Consider the following 11,299-nt stretch of genomic DNA (forward strand, 5'->3'; position numbering starts at 1 on the left):
CTGTTAAAGGAGTTTAATTGGTCCAAGTTTATTTATGTCAGTGTAATTGGGCCTATGGGTCATGCACTAAGGTTATTCTTGATTGCTTATATTTAACAAGTTTGGGTCAATAATTGTAATTGGGCTTTTTTAAGACTATAGCTTAATTAGGTTGAAGTTGGACTCCAAGTCCAATATCATCATGCGCCCCACTTGGACTATTAGTAAAAGATTAGTTTTTTTACTAATAGGCCCAAATGTGTTAAATAGGGTCTTGGGCCATAAGTCCTAGCTTGTCAAATAGTTGACTTGGTCAAAATAAGTTTTGACGCAATTTGAAAATTGAATTTTGAATTTGAATTCAAATTTAAATTACGAGTTAGGATATAATTTGATTTAAATTTGATTTAAATTTATTTAAATTTGATTTAAATTTATTTAAATTTATTTAAATTTAAATTTAAATTCAAGAGGTTAGGATAAAAATAATTTTGAATTATCCAAATCGATAATCTAATGAGATTAGATAAAGATTTATTATTACTATTTTTGAATTATGAATTTAAATAAAAATCATATCTCGCAACAATCAAGGGATTTGATGAAGATTCCACAAGATTCTAAATGGTTATGATCCATTCAAGTCTATTCTTAATTGGAAATCAAATCATGAGGTTTCTAACTTCTTGATTAAATAATATCCTAAGAAGATACACCATATCTTGATGAATATAGGTCTAAGGAATGTTATTCAATTAATATTGTTAAAACCCTAATTATATAACATCAAGTAGCGTCCCTCTCCTTCCAAGATAGAAAAAGTAATGCCTCTCCTTACTTGAAACACTAGTCTTGGCTGCCCCTCTCTCTTCATCTCTTCCTCCATTGTTGCTCCTCTCACCTAACCTCAAGACAACATTACAATCTTGAGAAAAATAACCTAAAAACTTGAAAGCCTCCACCTTGCCACTGCCTAGCAAGTTGCCAAGGAAAGGAGGACTCAAGGAGAAAGCGTTTCTCACAAGCAATCAAGAGGTAGCCGTGTGGATTACCGTTAGAGGAAGTCATCTTCTTTCACGTCTTCAAGTGAAAAAGGTACAAACTTTAAACCTTACATGTTTTAACAGGTAAATCCTGGGCATGAACACACGAGGAATATAAATTGTTCATGTTATTCCGCATCAAAATTTTTGTTTTCCACCCTCAGATGAGCACACCAAGGTTCGACCAAGGTGTTGCATTTTTTAACTTTCGGTTTAACCTTGTTTTTAGAATAGTTTACTCTAGACTACTCCATGAGAGTTCTAGAGATTTGTTGTCTCTACCATAATTAATATTTAGACTAGGAGATGATGGAAAACTCTAGAGAGTTGTAACACCCCGTATATATCCGGTAATGTTATCATAATATCGTATTAAGCTGAGCTTAATTAAAAATGCGGAATTACTTTTTCTTTTCAATTATGATGCCATTAACATTACCAACTTACTTAATAATCAATTAATAAAACATCGCCTATATGTAATTGCAATAAAACAGCTAACTGAAATACCTCATAACATAGATAATATAAGTGTGGCTCTAGTCACGGAACTACAACAATGTAGACCGGACCATCTAACAGTTTATACAACTCCAAACTACAAGTACTAACAGAAAGTGTAATGGACAATCCCCATGCTCACTCAAATAAGGCAACATGCCCAACATCAGTCTCAACAGCAACATATCATAAATAGCGAAAAACATAAACAGCATCCAAATCCAGTCATGCTAACATATAAGCAGAAACAACATAATCAGCTAAGCTCCGGCCTCCCGCCGCCTGAGGCATCAGTACCCATACTACCTGATCCTGAAATAAGCATTCCCCAAACGTGGGGTAAGATCTCTAATCTAGAAATCTCAGTAAGTCAGTGAGTCCTCAAGGATCTTCCACCCCAAGCTGACTTACATGTGCAATATAAGTTCAAAAGCAGTTTATCATTTATCATTTCTAAAACAATGCAATGCAGCAGATAATCATGTCATGTGTGTCAATACTAATCTACTGGCCAGAGACAGTGCAGGTATACGTCTATCACCTACACACCGTGCAAGTACCACTTGCATTCACCCCGGTACACCGTCTTGTATGGCGCTACATACTCAGGCTTCCCGTCAAGATGAAACAACACATGCATATTAAAAGCCATTACATGTAAAGTTCAATCAACATATCAAATATCCAAAAGCATGTACACAACATGCATAAACCACCCATGGGACATGGTGGAACCACAACATGGCTAAACCGATGACGCGAAAGCTTACCTTGCAAGCTAACTCCAAAAGCCAAGAGTCCACAGCTCAAATTCCAAACACAGCAGATTCACAATCTGTTATGGACCAACAATACATCAACAACATGCACCACAAGCATACAATATTAAGACAACGCCTTTTCATTACGTTTTCAAGTCTTAAAGCTTCTAACAAAGTCACAAGCCCTTAATCCCATGATTCTGGCTTAGTCCGTTAAAAACAGAAGTTCAACTTCATCAATCTAGGGTCTACAAACCCCCAATAGCCTACTGTATGCACAACACAACTACTGTTCTGCGAAATCCCAAAATATCCGGATATTCCTCGGGACCATATCCGGATATGCAATATCCGGATATCTCACTGGACATATCCGGATATGCAATATCCGGATATCTCACTGGACTAGGGTTTTGTGCCCTTAGGCTTATATAGGTCCACTTAACACTAACCACACATTGTGTTAACTTTAATTGCTACGCTTAGCATTTTAATCCCAAACTTTGGATTCTAAAACTACACATTTTTCCAAGAATTTACATATTTTTCTTATAATTTTCTGAGCACTTTTCCGGTACGCGCTTTTCCAAGCCAGTACCGGTTTCCAGCACCAGTTTTCATTATCTGGACTTGAAACTCGTTTTACAAGTCCTACATATGATTATAGTAATTATCATGCACTTACATTAATTTTCCGGGATACTTTTTCGGCACGCATATATACCGACTAGCAGAACCGGTATCTGCACTTTTCTTCCGAAAAGCGACTTTCAGCATTCTTAATCACTTATTACGATTATTAAGCCTCATAAATAATTATTAGGGTCAATTATGGAATCATTTCCTAATTTTGCATAATTAATTACTTAAATACCTTAATTAACGGTGCGGGTTCTTACTTTCACCCCACCTTTTTAGGATTTTGACCTCAAAATCAGAAACATACCTGGTCGAAACTCGGGGTACTGCCGGAGAAGCTCGTCCTCACGCTCCCAAGTACACTCCTCAGGAGTCCTTCCGGTCCACTGCACCTTGACCATCAGAATGATCTTGCTCTTCAGCTGCTTCTCGCCACGATCGAGAATCTTTAGTGGTCCTACGGGAGTCTTTAAGTTCTCCCGAACTTCCACATCATCTGGTTGCACCACGTGCGAAGGGTCTGCTATGTACCTCCGAAGCTAAGACATGTGAAACACGTCGTGGATGTTGGCCAGGTTCGGGGGCAAGGCAAGCCGGTAGGCAACAGGTCCTACTCTACCAAGAATCTGGTATGGCCCAATAAAGCGCGGGCTCAGCTTCCTCACTCCGAGTGCCCGTCCAACACCGGTGACAGGTGAAAGTCTCACAAAAACGTGCTCACCCTCACTGAACTCCAGTGGTCGATGCTTGACATCGTAGTAGCTCTTCTGACGATTCTGCGCCTGCTTCAGCTTTTCCCTGATCATCTGGATCTGCAGGGTGGTATCTTGGACAAAGTCTATGGCAAACAAATCACGATCCCCAACCTCCGACCAGCAGGTAGGTGTACGACACCTCCTACCGTAGAGCGCCTCGTAGGGTGCCATGCCCAGGCTAGCATGGAACTGTTGTTATACGAAAACTCTACCAATTGAAGGTACATATCCCATGCCGAGCCCTGTTCCAACGTGCAAGCCCGCAACATGTCCTCCAAGGTCTGGATAGTCCGCTCAGTCTGTCCATCAGTCTGAGGGTGATAGGCGGTACTCAATCTCAACTGCGTACCAAAAGCTCCCTGCAGCGCCTCCCAGAACCGAGATGTGAACTTCGGGTCCCTATCACTGATGATACTCACGGGCACCCCGTGAAGCCTCACAATCTCGCGAACATACAATCTGGCCAACTGCTCTGTAGTGAAGCTCACCTTTACTGGAAGAAAATGGGCAGACTTTGTCAGTCTGTCCACAATGACCCATATCGAGTCACAGCCAACCTGAGTCTTCGGCAGACCCACAACGAAGTCCATGGAAATGCTCTCCCATTTCCACTCTGGAATCTCAAGAGGTTGAAGTTTACCGGACGGCTTCTGGTGTTCAATCTTCACCTTCTGGCAAACCAAACACTTGGACACAAAGATAGCAACATCTTTCTTCATGCCCGGCCACCAGAAGTTCTTCTTCAAGTCTTGATACATCTTAGTAGCACCAGGGTGGATAGAAAACTGACCCTTATGGCCTTCTGCCATAATCTCTTCTGTCAACGGACCTCGAGGAACCACAATCCTCCGCTGGAACAAAAGCAATCCATCATCATTCCAAGACACACCGTCTTGGTTCTTCACATAATCTAGACACTCTCTCTGAACTTGTGCCTCTTTGATCTTTTCTAGCAACCCGTTCACAACATCAGACGCTTCCAATCCGAGAAGTACGCTCGCACACGGAACGGTCACTGCCAAGTGGCGGAACTTCTCAACCACATCGAAGTTACCAAGTAGCAAACTGGATGAACTACTGGATTTTCGACTCAAAGCATCGGCTACCACATTGGCCTTGCCAGGATGATACCTAAGCTCAAAGTCGTAGTCCTTTATGAACTCCATCCATCTCCTCTACCTCATGTTCAACTCCTTCTGGTCGAACAGGTACTTCAAACTCTTGTGGTCACTGAACACCACAAACCTCAAACCAAAAAGATAATGCCTCCAAATCTTGAAAGCAAACACAATCGCAGCCAACTCCAAATCATGAGTCGGGTAGTTCTCCTCATGAGGCTTCAACTGCCTCGAAGCAAAAGCAACAGCTCTACCAGACTGCATCAGCACACAGCCCAGCCCCTTTCCAGAAGCATCACAATAAAGCTCAAACTGCTCCTCAGGATCATGAAGGATCAACACAGGTGAAGAAGTCAATCTCTCCTTCAACTCTTGGAAGCACGCCTCACACTCGTGAGTCCACACAAATGGAGTCTCCTTTCGGGTAAGGCGAGTCAAAGGGAGAACCATCGTGGAAAAACCCTTGATGAACCTCCAATAGTAACCTGCCAAACCTAAGAAGCTCCTCACCTCCGTAGCTGTCTTGGGTAACTCCCAATCCAACACGACCTCAATCTTGTTGGGGTCCACTGCAACTCCATCTGCTGAAATCACATGCCCCAGAAACTTGACTGATTTGAGCCAAAACTCACACTTGGAAGGTTTAGCATAAAGCTTTTTCTCCTTCAGCACTTGCAGAACTATCCTCAGATGCTCCACATGCTCCTCCTCAGTCTTGGAGTAGATCAGAATATCATCAATGAAGACAATCACAAACTGATCCAGATACGGCTGGAAAATCCTGTTCATGTAATCCATGAACACTGCCGGCGCATTTGTGAGTCCAAACGGAATCACCAAATACTCAAAATGACCGTATCTCGAACGAAACGCGGTCTTCGGGACATCCTCCGGCTTCACCCGAATCTGATGGTATTCGGACCGGAGATCAATCTTGGAATACACACAAGCACCCCTGAGCTGGTCCAACAGATCATCAATCTGAGGAAGGGGATACTTGTTCTGGATTGTCACCTTGTTCAACTGCCTGTAGTCGGTGCACAATCGCATTGTCCCGTCCTTCTTCTTCACGAAGATGACCGGTGCTCCCCAAGGAGACACACTCGGTCTAATGAAATCTTTCGCCGAAAGATCCTCAATATGCTTCTTCAGCTCAGCCAACTCCGGTGGCAACATCCGATAAGGAGCTAAAGAAATCGGCCCCACACCGGGCAACAAGTCAATGGAGAACTCTATCTCCCGCTATGGCAGAAACTCAGGAATCTCCTCAGGAAACACCTCAAGGAATTCTCCCACCACAGGAATGCCAGTGATATCCTCCGGTGTCCCACTCACCAAACCACCCAACATGACATAACCCAATGCCCCTGCTCGCAGCGCTCTCCTGGCCTGCAGCAGTGAAATGTATGGCGAGGAACTAGCTGTGGAATCACACGGAGACATCACTACGCGCTTTGCACAGCAATCAATCAAAGCACAGTTTCTAGACAACCAATCCATGCCCAGAATAATCTCAAGGTTGGCCATCGGCAATCCTATCAGATCTACCGAGAACTCACGGCCATCCCACTGAAACGCTACATCGCGATGTACAGTGGTAGAATCACAAATCTCTCCGGTGGCGGTAGTCACCCACAACGGTGGAGAAAGCACAACAATGGGCAACTCAAGCCCCAAAGCAATCGGGGTAGCAACAAACGAATGAGTAGCCCCGGAATCAAAAATAGCATCCACAAAAAGAATCACCAATAGACACAGTACCTTTGACAAGGTTCGGAGCGCGGTCCGACTGCTGCCTATCTAGTGTATACACTCTCCCAACAGAAGGTGGCACTGCAGGTGCCGAAGAAGATGTCATCGGAACCATCTGCAAAGGAACTGCCTGAACAGCTGCAGCTCTCGCTGTCGACGACGGACAATCTCTAGAGAAGTGGCCCTCCTTGCCACACTTGAAGCACAGCAACTGCCCCGTAGCACAGCGTCCCACATGCTCCTTCCCACATCCCGAACATCTCGGAGTGGTATGAGGCCTAGCAGAACTCCCCTGATGTGAAGCAGCTCTCTTGAACTGACCAGGCGCCTGCCTAGTCACTAACTGCTTTCCCTTGCCCTTATCAACAAACCTCCTGTCCTTCCAAGAAGTAGGAGCAGGAGTGGAACCACCTGTTCCCTTGCTCTCCTCAACCTTGGCCCTCTTGGCCTTGCTTGCCACGCAAACATCCTCGATGTCCTTACACTGCTGAACCAGTGTACCAAAGTCCCTCGAAGCAGCACCAGCAAGATGCTCAGCAATCACCTCACTAAGTCCCCTGCGGAACTTAGCTGCCAGAAATAACAGAGTAGGAGGAACCATCCGGAAGTGTGCAAACTTCACTAGCTCATTAAACTTAGCCAGGTACTCATCAACAGACATCGAGCCCTGTACCAAACGATCAAACTCTCCCTGCTTCCTCTCCTGCGCATCATAGGGAAAGTATCGGCCCAGAAAGCATTCCTCAAAGAATGGCCACGTCATGACACGACCCTACCTCTCAAAAGCACGAGAGGTGTGTGTCCACCACTCATGGGCATCGCCCTCCAGCATGTAGGTCGAGAACATCAGCTTCTGTGGGTCTGTACACTGCATAACCCGAAAGATCTTGTCCAGCGACTCTAACCATCTAGCAGCACCAATAGGATCTAGAGACCCCTCAAACACAGGTGGCTTATGCTTTCTGAAAGCATTCAACCGGCGATCGATCACATCACGATCCTCAGCAATCCCCACAAGGGGCTCCCCCGTCTCAGCGGCAAGAGTAGCACTGTTGATGTGACTATGGCTCTCCTCCTGAACACTAGATGGAGGCGGTGGCGGTGGTGGCGGTGGTGGTGGAGCCTGGCCAATAGCAGGACCAGCTCTCATCTCCTCCAACATGACTCTCATCATCGTCATGTTCGCCATCCTGTTCGCCTCGAGGACTTCCTCAGTGGTCCTCCGGTTCGCTTCACGAACCTCAGCTGCGGCTATCCGGTTCGCCTCGCGAACAACTTCCATCATTGCCGCGTTGGCCACTCTAGCGGCCTCCTGATCGGCTAACCTAGCCGCCTGCATCTCAACCAATGCAGTCAGGATAAGATCAGATTGATCCTCAGAAGTCTCTCATGTTCTCCCGGACCTTACCATGACTCTGCACAAGTTACACAAATTATGAGTTGATCAGGCCCACGCAATGTGATCACATATACATCATCATAATAAAATTCGGCGGAGTAAACACAAAGACAGACACAACCAAACATCCTAGCTATTGCAATACATACAGGCTTTTCCCTCGAACCATTGCTTTGATACCATAAATGTAACACCCCGTATATATCCGGTAATGTTATCATAATATCGTATTAAGCTGCGCTTAATTAAAAATGCGGAATTACTTTTTCTTTTCAATTATGATGCCATTAACATTACCAACTTACTTAATAATCAATTAATAAAACATCGCCTGTATGTAATTGCAATAAAACAGCTAACTGAAATACCTCATAACATAGATAATATAAGTGTGGCTCTAGTCACGGAACTACAACAATGTAGACCGGACCATCTAACAGTTTATACAACTCCAAACTACAAGTACTAACAGAAAGTGTCATGGACAATCCCCATGCTCACTCAAATAAGGCAACATGCCCAACATCAGTCTCAACAACAACATATCATAAATAGCGGAAAACATAAACAGCATCCAAATCCAGTCATGCTAACATATAAGCAGAAACAACATAATCAGCTAAGCTCCGGCCTCCCGCCGCCTGAGGCATCAGTACCCATACTACCTGATCCTGAAATAAGCATTCCCCAAACGTGGGGTAAGATCTCTAATCTAGAAATCTCAGTAAGTCAGTGAGTCCTCAAGGATCTTCCACCCCAAGCTGACTTACATGTGCAATATAAGTTCAAAAGCAGTTTATCATTTATCATTTCTAAAACAATGCAATGCAGCAGATAATCATGTCATGTGTGTCAATACTAATCTACTGGCCAGAGACAGTGCAGGTATACGTCTATCACCTACACACCGTGCAAGTACCACTTGCATTCACCCCGGTACACCGTCTTGTATGGCGCTACATACTCAGGCTTCCCGTCAAGATGAAACAACACATGCATATTAAAAGCCATTACATGTAAAGTTCAATCAACATATCAAATATCCAAAAGCATGTACACAGCATGCATAAACCATACCCCCATGGGACATGGTGGAACCACAACATGGCTAAACCGATGACGCGAAAGCTTACCTTGCAAGCTAACTCCAAAAGCCAAGAGTCCACAGCTCAAATTCCAAACACAGCAGATTCACAATCTGTTATGGACCAACAATACATCAACAACATGCACTACAAGCATACAATATTAAGACAACGCATTTTCATTACGTTTTCAAGTCTTAAAGCTTCTAACAAAGTCACAAGCCCTTAATCCCATGATTCTGGCTTAGTCCGTTAAAAACAGAAGTTCAACTTCATCAATCTAGGGTCTACAAACCCCCAATAGCCTACTGTATGCACAGCACAACTACTGTTCTGCGAAATCCCAGAATATCCGGATATTCCTCGGGACCATATCCGGATATGCAATATCCAGATATCTCACTGGACATATCCGGATATGCAATATCCGGATATCCAGAATCCCATATCCGAATATCTAATATCCGGATACTCAAAACCCATATCCGGATATCTAGTATCCAGATATCCCAAAACCCCATATCCGAATACACATATCTGGATATCCCATATCCGGATATTCCACGGGCCGATATCCGGATATTTCACGACAGAATGCAGTTTCTGCATTTTCGTGAAGATATCCTTCCAAGGTTGGGTTTTTACCGATTTTAAACACCTAAACATGCATTTCTAGGTGTGTTCGACATTACCCCACAACAAGTTATCATCTTTTAACCTTAACATGCATCAAGCTTTCATTTTTAAGCATTAAACTCAAGATCAAAGGTTGGTAATCATACCACAGCTCAAAAACAGCAGAGGGAGGTGCTCTTGGAGCTCACTAGAAGCTCCCACAGTTCTGACTTCACAAGGCTACGAAAATACACTTCAAGCTTGTCCCTTTATGCCAAAAGGTGGCTTCTTGAAGCTCAAGAAGCCAAGAACAAGGCTACACAACCCAAACTCAGAACAAACAGCCCCAAAAACGTCCCACAAACAGCAAGCATCAACTCAAAAAGCTCCACCACCCCCTCACAATGCTCTCAAGCTTAGTGTTTACAATTCTCAAGAAGAAGACTCACAACAAAGATGGCTTCTTGGTCCCTTTTCATGAGCAAAGGCCAAGACTTTCAAGAGAGAAGAGAAGGCTGGAGAGAATCAGCAAAAGAGTCACGTAGAGGCTGAGTATGGCCTAGGGTTTTGTGCCCTTAGGCTTATATAGGTCCACTTAACACTAACCACATTGTGTTAACTTTAATTGCTACGCTTAGCATTTTAATCCCAAACTTTGGATTCTAAAACTACACATTTTTCCAAGAATTTACATATTTTTCTTATAATTTTCTGAGCACTTTTCCGGTACGCGCTTTTCCAAGCCAGTACCGGTTTCCAGCACCAGTTCTCATTATCTGGACTTGAAACTCGTTTTACAAGTCCTACATATGATTCTAGTAATTATCATGCACTTACATTAATTTTCCGGGATACTTTTTCGGCACGCATATATACCGACTAGCAGAACCGGTATCTGCACTTTTCTTCCGAAAAGCGACTTTCAGCATTCTTAATCACTTATTACGATTATTAAGCCTCATAAATAATTATTAGGGTCAATTATGGAATCATTTCCTAATTTTGCATAATTAATTACTTAAATACCTTAATTAACGGTGCAGGTTCTTACAAGAGCCACTTTCAGCCATTGGATGAGAAATATATTGGTATAATCCTAATTATTGATTAAGAAGGTGCCACTGATATAAATAGATGTATTCTCCATCATTTTGAATCAAGTCTAAAAGAAAAAGAATATTAACTAAAAATAGAACAAGCCTCTTCCATCCAATGTTGTGAAAACCGGACTGGACCGACCGGGTCGACACGAAACCCGGTGAACCGGTCATCTGATCGGTCCGGTTATCACATTGGATCGGTCAAGTATCAGACCCGATACGACCCGGTGTGACCCGACCGATCTTGGTGAAAAACCGATGACCCGGCCTGGGTTTTTAAAAAAAAAAGTGATTGACATATTTGAGTGATCTTTTACTTATTTGAGTGATATGTTATTTGATTGATCTATTACTTATTTACTTACATAAGTTACGTACCTACAATCTTAATATTATATCAATTATGCACTATGCAGGAAATTTTGATTTGATAATTAAAGATGTCGAACCTGAAACATCAATATAACAAGCATTATGTGTTTGTTTGATCTTTTATTGGACAATAATGTATAATTTATTTATTTTTATATTAAAATATTTAGAATTGATATT

This window comes from Gastrolobium bilobum, unplaced genomic scaffold (genome assembly GCF_033153095.1).
Source record: "Gastrolobium bilobum isolate Gb01-03AN ecotype WA unplaced genomic scaffold, APGP_CSIRO_Gbil_v1 utg3166, whole genome shotgun sequence".
NCBI lineage: Eukaryota > Viridiplantae > Streptophyta > Magnoliopsida > Fabales > Fabaceae > Gastrolobium > Gastrolobium bilobum.